We start from the raw sequence: 10,659 nt of genomic DNA, 5'->3' as shown, positions 1-10,659 counted from the left end.
TACTGAATGCATGTACTGGTACTGCCCTGCTTAATCCGACAGGCATTTGGGTATGTTGAGCACCACAACAGAGACATTAACAAAAATAATGAGAAAGTTAAGACCAAATGTTAAAGTTATTGTGATGTGGGAAAAAAATGTGGCTCCTCTGAAACTTGATCTATATTCTAACCTTGTTGAAAGGTATGCATGAGCTGAACCTTATCGAACCACAGAAATTCCACTTTTACTGTCCTGTTAAATTTAAGTCCTGATATTTTTATGTATTGGAAGATATCATGGAAGAAGTGCAGTTTAAAGGGTGGCTGAGCAAGTCAGCAATTATGGCTACAGTATTTCAGCTGAGGTCATTCAGACCATCTGCAGTGTTTATTCAAGGGCAGTTGTCCAACAAAACCAAGCCAGTATGTGAAACCCAGGGGCAAGAAGTCAAAAAGTGGTGAAATAAATAAAGAATGAAGATAGGGCGAAAACCTATTTATGTAACTTTAGACAGCAGAATCAACACTTTTATCGTTTTAAAAATGACTCATAAGTGAAGTACATTCAGGAGTTTAGCAGCTTTACTTTCACAGGCTCACTTGTTCTCATGTTACCAGTGGGTTATTTTTAAATTTGTTAATGTTGGTGTATTTTAGATAGATATTATAATTGATATTAATTGACATTAGCTGTCTTTGTCTCCTCAGCATGTACTGTGTACACATCACTACTAATTTAGTTACACAGCTACATAGAGAGTGATCATTATAGGTTAAAAAAACACACACACACACCAGTAACAGTGACAAAGCCCAGGGGAGGATGCTCTAGTTATATAAAAAAAAATCAATGGTGAAATTGGAACCTAAGCAAAGTCTAGCAAATCATCAAACCCATGTTCAGTCAAGGCTGAGCTCACATATAGCACTGAGGAAATAGCCAACACAGGGCCACACGCTCAGTATGATATTGTCAAATTACAATCAGAAACACCGAAGACCTATTTAGGCAACAGTAACAGTAATGACAGAGTTGCATGTGCATATTTCCTCTGGGACATTTGATAAAAGGTTGGTACTGACAGTAGTCAACAATTTTGTGGCGGATACAAGCAAGTTGTAGAGTCATCTGGGTCACTTTCACGCCTCCACTTTCCTGACCTCTCCTGTCCAAATACTCCAATTTTAGGATGATGACAGATACCTGGCATCCCTGGGTATGCCAGGTATCATTGATTTCAATGAACCAATCTTGACAAGTGACTCCATACCTTTGCTATGCTGCTATTGATGTAGGCTGCTGGGAAGTTTTACAATCCGGAGCAGTACCTATACACAATGACGACTCTCCAGAAGTCCAAAAAGAGCAAATTTTAACCTTGTCACAAAAAATCCAAACGATACATGGCGTGGTCTTCTGCTGCTGTAGGCCATCTGCCTCAAGCTTTAACATGCTGTGCATCAAGAGATGCTCTTCTGGTTACTTTGGGTGTAATGAGTGGTTATTTGAGTTGCTGTTGCCTTCCTATCAATAGAATAGGCCTAAAACTATTCTGATAAAGCTTGTAGTTAAAGCTGAATGCGAACCATCTCTTTCATAAGCTTCTACAGGGAGAGGTGCCCGGGAGACCTCCAGTGATGAGCTGATGGCCCTTTGATCTACTCTTCTCTCTTTAATTCCCAGTACATTTGCTGTATACGTCAATATTGCATACCATTAACTTTTTCTCTTCTTACTCATGCAGTTTGTGCTTTTTCTTATGTTCTCTTGTTCTGTGTGCAGGTACCTCTGGATTTGAAACTGCATGTTTTCTTCTTTGGTTGCAGGCCTTGCCAACCTGTCCAGTGTTTATTGTTTACTTGCTGTTTGCTGCTCCACCTTTTGTTCCCCACTCATTCTTTGAATTGAACCGCTGAATGCACAGTAGCTCAGAAAGCACAAGAATGGTGAATTCTCCTTACAGTGTTATCCATGCTGGAGAGAGATGACTTCACAAACAGTATGGGAAGCAGAACTGACTGCAGAGAAATATCATTCATTTTGTCATTTGGGACTATTACATTAAGACAGACTTGAAAAAAGAAAAACTGAACCTACAAGCTTTGCAGGGAGTTTATTCTTTTTAATGTTTTGCATCTTCTTTGAGCTTATCTGTAAAGCAGGTAAAGTTTAACGAGCAGTGTTTCATAGAGCAAGTGCGACGGAGCGTGTTCAGAAAACACGCTTTCAGATCGTCTCGTCTTACAACTTCAAAACAGGAACAAGGAAGACAGTAGCCAGGAATGTTCAAAAAGGAATTTTGGGGATGTGAGTGGGATGCAAGGTCTCTCCAAGGACACAGAGCTTCCTCTGTCTATTCCCTAATTAAGAATGCACAGATACAAACAAAAACATGCCGCAGACAAGAACGCATCACTTAAATGAGCCATGACACAAACTGTCTCTGAAAAATGTTTGAGTTGTGATGGGGAAAGGAAGAGGATGTCTCAGAGTGTGCGCACAGCTCTGCTAAAGTCCTCTTGGTGAAAATGAGATGCCGTGTTTTTCCACCATCCTCTCCCGCTCCCTCTCTCCCGCTGCTTCAGGCCTCTGCTTATGTGACGCTAATTGTTTCTGCTACTTGTGCCAAGTACCTACTCTTCCTCAGCACATTCTACAGACAGGTCCTGGTCCCTTAGCTGCTTTTTGTGTCTGTTTAAGGAATGAAAAAATGTGTGCTGCCATCTGCAGCGTGCACACCACTGTTCCTCCTCCCGGCCGTGACTGTCATGGTGCCACAATGGTACACATTCACATACTCTCTCAGAGGTAGGAAAAAAATATGTGGTAAAGAAGCAAGAAAACAAAACTGACACGTACAACCGCTAATATGAAACAAAATAATTCAAGAGGTTCCTGTTTTGATGCATTTAGTGTTCGGGAAGGAAGATGCCGTGTGCCGCGTGAAAAGCCTTTTAAATTTTGCAGACCATGCAGAGAAGATATAGTAGATTTACAAACCGTCCCATATATGTGCTACTCACTACTATAGATTTTAACAGAAGCCTGCACAAAAATCTATGCCAATTTTAGGACTGTGACCCCATATGAGTTCACTCTAACTAGATAATCGAGGTAGAGTACTTTAAAGTTCAGTACTTTAAAACAGCCAGCAAGTGGCAATGTTGTTTAGCTTATCCACATTTTTGTCTGTGCACAAGCTAAAAACAAGCTTACCACACAAAGAGGCAGGCCTTCAGTCCTCTGTATGGGAAGGATATCACTTTCCTCTTGTTGAATTGACCTTTGACACCATCAGAGAGTGCAAAGACGCCACATATTGACACTCTTGTAAAGCCACATGGGTGTTATGTCATTCGTGTGTTTATCTCAGGGAGACTGCTTCACTGATGCACTCAAGCAGCCGGAGTCAGTTTGGCACCATCTCAGCAGTCAGATAAGTGCGCATGAATATTAAGTGATGCTAATCACAATGGAGAGACCAACGTCTAGACGACTGACAGACATTTCTCAGCATTCAACCGGCGTGCTCAGATTTGTCCCGTGTTTGACAGCAGCATCGCCCAACATGACAAGTCTGTTTAAAACTTCCAGAAGAGGCTCACACACGTGCCCGTGCACCAGCACGCACGATTAGAGACGCATTGACACTGATTTTACTCAAACTGGGCCAATGTGTGTGCAAGACCTTAGGTAGTGTTTCTCGGCACACGTGCACACAAAGAGCGTCAGTTTATATAGGCCACTCAAGGGGATTGCAGAATGTAGATGAGGATGTTGGAAAATATTATCAAGACCTGCTTTTCCATCATGGAAATATTTATTTGTCGTTTCTGTATTAAAATACAGTGTATTTTACAGCGAGAATGTTGAGGATAAGCCATCCAGTTCATTATCATCCTCTCTTTGTGCATTCGAGCTATACAGAACAAAACAGTGGATCTGCTTCTCTGGAAAAAAAAAAGGGGGGGGGGGGGGGGGACAGAAATGAATAGCAGGTGTGGTTGTTTGACTTTCAAATCATCTAGGCATCTATTCTATTAACCTGCCGTGTAAATAAATGCAGAATTCAATTTCCATGGAGTCACGCAATAAGTTGACAGTCCTCAAGAAGATCAAACAGGCTGCTTGGGGGCACGTGAGCCACAGTGAAGAAAATCTTGGGTATACGAAAGGTGTTGACACCTTGAGCAAGCCACAAAAAGAGACAAATGTCATATTCTTGGTAACAATTACCGGATGAACTTCTGGTTTTAAGCCAGCAGGTATTCTAGCTATCCTGTATACAGTGGAGCGCCTTCTGCAACACCTCACTGTGGCTGTCAGTCTGCAGTGTCAGAGGACACTTGCTCTTTTTAGCTCTTCTGAATACTAATATTTTAAAGGCCCATTTTCTCTTTCATAATATACTTCCTCCAACATTATGTGTCTCAACAAAGACAAACTGTGTCCATGCCTTTGCTTCCTGTTCTTCACTACATCCTCCCTTCCTATTAGTCTCACGCTCATCTGACTGCCCTGTCCCATTGTGACTGCACTTGAGGCGTTAATGATAATGTTATAACCCAGACCAATTTTCCATGGCGATCATACTCAGTTAATTGAGCTGATTATAAGCTCTCTGTCTGAGATGACCCCTCCAGACTTGGAAAAACTGAACAGAGAGAGAAGTGCAGATGGAGGGATGAAAGGTTTCTTCAGGCATTCCATCACAGCGCAATAGACACATGGGATATGACTGTTTGGAGGCATGAGCTGAGGCATATGTGAGTGTGTGTGTCTCTGTGTGTGTATCCATTAAAAAATCCTTGTGTGGGGGGTGTTGGGAGATGGCATGCAGGGAGAGCAAGCCTTCAGGGAGGTGTAAAGGAGGAGAGGAGTGGGACAGTGACTGAGGAAGAGGGTTGTGGGGGGGGGGGGGACTGGGCTCGAGGTTCGAAATCACAACACAGCCTGTGTAATAGACACGGACACACACCACATCTGAAGTTAATCCAATCAGGGAAAAGCACAGCGCTCCCATACGCCTAAGACACACAAACATAAGGTCAAGAGCAACTTGTATTAACGCAGCGATGTCAGGGAGAAGTGGTGTAGATAATTGACTTTCAGCAATGTTTAAAAGGGTTAGAGAGAGACGGAGAAATTAAGTAATGCAGTGGTTTTTTAGGTAGAGTCAAGCAGATGTGAAAGGAAGGCCATATTAGTCATTATTTTATCAGCAGGTTGATGAGAAAAACTCCCAATTTGACTATTTTTCCATTTAGCTGTTATAGGTTTGCAAAAGTAGTGCTTCATTTTCTCCTCATTAGTGATTAATACAGCCCAATTTCCAGCTGAAATTTATTAGTATTTAGTCCTCTGACTCTTTGGAAAAGGCACAAACAGCATCTAATGTCAGATTTCATAAACTTAATGTCCAAAAATGTTTGAATTCTTGTGGCTTTTGTCCAGTTGAGTTTGTGTTTTAACATTTGAAACTCTTGATTTTTATTTTTTTGTATTTTTGGAATTTATAAAAACGGGGAGTTAGTTGTAAATGAAAAAAGATCATCAGAGTTATATGGAAAAAAGAAATTTTACCTTCTTGAGATATAATATAAGTAGTATAAATGCAGTAAATTTATGGTGTAATTTTTACACACACACAATAAAAAATTAACTTTGTAAAACAAATACTATTTTAAAGACCATGAGCTCGCAGTCATTGTTTTGAAAAATTTACAGCTGAATGTCTGCATCTTTCTTTACGTTAGTAAAAATAGTTAAATTAGCATTATTCAGCATTTGAGTGGGCTCGATTATCCATGCTGTTTTTGGCTGAAAATCTTTTGGTTCATCCAGTGCTGCAGTCTATAAGTATAATCTACTTTCCTCTGTATAACTCTGCTGCATTACATACAGTGCTGCTTTGTGTATACAAACCATGTGTGTAAATGCTTGCTTGGAATATAACAATAAGGGACAAGCATGCAGGGCTCTGCTGAGAATCGTACTGTTTTATTTACAGTAAAACAGGACACACTAATAAAAGACACAGAGCACGGTGCTGTAATATCTGGGGATGAAAAGCAAATGTGCTTTTGAGCGCCAAGTATACTGGTCCTTTTCATAGGCGACTTGGTTCCACCCATGATCGAATGCAACATTCTAAAAGGACTATTTACTCTTTTCATTTCCTCTTGTGTATAACAGACGAAGGAGCGTGTGGCTTGCTGTATGAAAACAGGACCTGGCCTAATGTTGCATGAAGACCATGGTGAATTCATATTGATGGGAAAGCAGCCTCTGAAGCCCAGCAGCCATGATTTTTTCATAAGCCACCGGGAACAAGAAGTCAGTCAGCTGACAGGTGCTAACTCCACCAATTGTGCCGTGGATAAGAGATGGGACATGGAGAAAAGGGGGAGAGAAAGAGAGAAAGCAAAGGCAACAACTGGCTCCTCTTTTCTAAAGCACTTTTGTGTGCAGAATGTGTACGTGCTGCGTTGTGTGTGCTCCGTGCACCCTGTTCCCTTCTATAGCTGGAGAGGATTTTACGGAGGAGACTGTGTAAACACCAGAATGCATGTCAAATATGATGAGTCTTGATAGCTGTAAAACATACCCAAGGACTGCTCCTCACTTATTATCTACAACCAGAGCCCTGGAGCTATGTCTGCATCCTTCTGCCTTCCCTCCACGCATGTCGCGCCACAAGTCCCTCTCTGGAAAGCATTGATTATTTTGGCATGAGCCAGGGAGAAAGAGAGGTGTGATTTCTTTTGTGTTTCCTCAAGAAAAAAAATCAGCAAAAATAAATATTTTTGTGAGCATGGTGCAGCCACAAGAAAAATATGAGCACATTGGGGAAGAAATAAAGATGATGGATTTGCTAGCTGACGTGAGCAGCATGCTTGTGTGTGTGTGTGTGTGTGTTTGAGCGCCGCAGAGTTTTGGCTGCTACAGTCAGTGCATTGTTTTCATTCGTGTGCATGTCATTTTTGAACTGTACATCCAGAATAGTATTATCTGTATGTAATTGTGCGCCTCTGTTTGCAATGTCTCTGCTCTATGTGTGTGTGTGTAAAAAGAGGCAGAAAGACTGCTTGCTGAAGAGAGCGACCAAAGCTGCAGGCACTGTGAGACTCCAGGGAACCACTTGAGATTGCAGGCAGAGGGACTGATAAGGCAGCTAGCCATTCATCAGGCCAAATGAAGGCAGTAAAGTTGACTGGAGGGACCCAGGCATCGCCCCAGGATGGCTGTCGGGCCTCATAGTAGAGACCTGTGACTAACACATGAAAGCAGGCATGCATGCATGTACATACGCACACAAATAGCCCAAGAATGGTGAAGGAAGGCAGGATGAATGGACTGGGAGGAGGAATAGGATCCTGGACTCAGGAGAGGAAGGGGGTAGAAGTATAATAAACCTCCAGGAGCAGAAGCCCCATCTGCGCAGAGCTACACCCAGCAACTGCAGCTCCTGTTTGGGGCATGCGTGGCCCTTTCCACTCAGAAAACATCTATCAGACAGATATTACTGTAATCCAGAGGTGATACATTAGCTCGGGTGCTAGGGGGGCAGTGTGTGCTGGTGATGGATACCTCTGGAGTTCCCTGGTGTTGTCACAGGGGCCTCTAAGACAGAGCTCTGCTGCGGCAGCTCAGCTCAACACAGCTAATGCTTTCCTGCTTTATGTCATAGTTTGAATTTATTCCACTGTAATAGTCTTTGTATTTTATTCTTAATCACACCACCCAGAGGATGGAGACATATTTCCACAATAGGAAGTACTGCAAAGTTGCACACTTATGAAAGCAATACATTACTTAAGCACTTAGGCCAGCCAAAGAAGCTACTTTAGAGTGTTGCTGGTGTGTTTATAAGACTATATTAGTGTCTCACTGGTGCTTTGATAGAGCTTGTACCATCAATTTGCACAAAGACTCTATCTTTGCTTACATAAATCCCACCTCAGGGTTATTATGAATCTGATTTATTTGCTCCTCTTATGTTTATTATTGTGCTTTATAGTTTATATTCTGTGTTAAACACCATCAATAGGACTGCAGAGCATGTGTGTCTCATCCTGCAAGGGATAAAAATGGTTTATGGAGCAGTGAGTGCCAATAAACAGCCAGCCACAGCCTTTTGGATGTACATCTTTAATGTTTTATCCATGATGAATTCAATAGCTTAGCGCAGGTTCAAGGCCAAATGGTAAGCGTTGACAGGACTTCCCAAAGGCAGCTACGCTCTGCAGCAAGAGGAGATTGAGCTGTTTGCATGAGCAGGGATCTGGTTGTATTTTTTTGTTTCTCCTGGCTGCGTATGCACCTGCCAAATGGCCAGAGTAAAGCAACTCAAGGGCCAAGCTGAACATACATGGTTGGAAGGTGAACCGGCCACCTTCCCCTCTGTATTTTGTGTTCTGATCTGGTCATCTGGACACAGTCATTCTGATGTTATCTTGGACCAATGGAGAGGTGTGGTGTGCAAACTGAAGGCCGCATACAAGATCTGTCTCAGACAAAATGAAAAACAGACAGTTCACCAAGGACAGAGAACACATTGCTGTTATCACCAGTATAGTTACAGACCTTACAGCATTCTCTGACAGCCAATAATAGGAAAATAGAGGCAACTAGTGAGTTTTCTTTTAACAGATCGCCGCCAATTCTATCACAATATCAAGCACTGGAAATGTATGACTGGACTGTTTTCCTTAAATACGTGCCTCACTAAATGCTGTTGAAACCAGTCTAACACATAATTATAGTTCCAGATTACAATAAATAGTGAAATTACAGTGTAGAGAGTGCAAGCGCAATCACGTGAATCATAAAAAACACAAAAAAGCAATCTGAGTCAAAATCTCTTTTCAGCCGTTTACCACACTGCACTATCGGGCCTGCCTTTTCACTTCAGCGTGTTTATTGCTTCAAGGCCAGGTGAGAACGATCAGCTCCGTTCTAATTCACAGACCCACATTTCACAAAGTTTTTATGCCAGGTGTAAATGAGAGAATGTGTGGATTTCCTCGTGTTTCCACCCTGGCGCCTGTCTCTGCTGTGAGTGAGTCTTTGATAGCTGTTGCACTGTGAGACAGACAGGCCTGTGCCAAGACGATGGCATCAAAAAGCTGACGATTGACAGCTACTGACAGCCATCTTCCTCCTAAACACACTTCAGGTCCCCTGCGCTTCCTCTCTCTCCCCCCCCCTTTCTCTCCTCTCTCTATCTGTCTTTTTTCTTTCTGTCGGGGGAAATTGAGGAGACGCAGAGATAAAGAGAGCGATGTCGTAAACTGGCACCTGTCATCATGTTTTGTTTTGGTCAGGGCACTGAGAACATTCGTAAAGTTTTAAAAGACATTTTGAAGGATTTAGCACTTCCACAGTTACCATTTGAATCTCCAGGTGATGGTTTATATGTATTATTTTTTTTTGCTTTTTAAGATAAGCTCAAGCATAAGTGACGTTAAAACAAAAATATATGTGTGTCTGCAAATTCTAATGAGCTCAAAGGCTGACAATTATCCACGTGAACAATCAGACAGAAATTAATTTTTGACATTAATTTGGCTAAATATGCTAAGACAAAGTATTTACTGCAGATACTTAACCCTCTTAGTTTTGTTTTCCAAGACGTGCCGCATCAATGTGAAATGCTGTCACGGAGACCGAGATGCCTGACATGAAACACAAAGAACGTGAGATATTTGCCAGGCAGATATGAGCACGCGTGCACACACTCGCACACAAAAGCGAGGCGTTCATGCAAGCAGCGCGCATTTAAATGAATGCCTGTATCATGCACGCACCTGAATTTCTCAGGTTGTTGCTGTGTTTCATCAGCTTCAGTTTGAGCCAGTGTTTCTTCGCCATGTTCAACCAGCGGAGGCATTATCTCCTGACACACGTATCCTCCTCTAAATGATTTATCTTCATCTTCTGCAAGTCACCTAATCAAAACTGAAAGAAGAGAGCTTAATGCCATTCAGAGATCCCAATGCTTTCAACTGCATTTACTGTCATTATGAAAATGAATGGCGGCAGCTGAGAACTCAGATGTTCTTTCACGTCATGACGAAGGATCTCTTAATGGGTCTTATGATCTTTGCCTTTGCTGCCTTTGACTGAAGGCCTTGGCTGGGGACTCGACTAATCACGTTACACATCTCGCACATTACATTCGGTATCTGTATCAACACTGTGCCTTCTTTTCTCGCCCGCTGTATGTGTCACCAGCATATGTGTTGCTCATCGAGATCATTAGTGCATACTGAAAAGAGAAAAGACAGAAGGGACATATAAAGTTTCACCTGACTTGAAGTCGGTGGTCTCTTTGTGCAGTGACAGAACATTGGCTCTGAGGAGTCTAACAAGACGGGAACTGTCAAATCTCTCATTGGACAAAGGGTCTTTCTGCTCTGGAAATCTGGCACAGATGCTCACAAATGTTGCTGTGTTGTTATATGTCAGCACTGCACAAACAACAAAGTGGCAAAGAAAAGTGGAGGGACCAACTTTTTTCAAGTTATTTGTGAGAATTATCTTCAAGATGCTTGCTTTGTCTGCAAAATAAGTACAGCAAAGCAAGAAAAATTATTTCTGTATGAGCTCAGTGTGACACATAATTAGCTTTTGAGGTCGTCATGTGTTTGTTGAGGGGAGGTGTTGATGTTCTTT

The sequence above is a fragment of the Perissodus microlepis genome, chromosome 13, assembly GCF_051167445.1.
Source record: "Perissodus microlepis isolate ML-2025 ecotype Zambia chromosome 13, ASM5116744v1, whole genome shotgun sequence".
Classification (NCBI taxonomy): domain Eukaryota; kingdom Metazoa; phylum Chordata; class Actinopteri; order Cichliformes; family Cichlidae; genus Perissodus; species Perissodus microlepis.
This window is presented reverse-complemented; position numbering follows the sequence as displayed.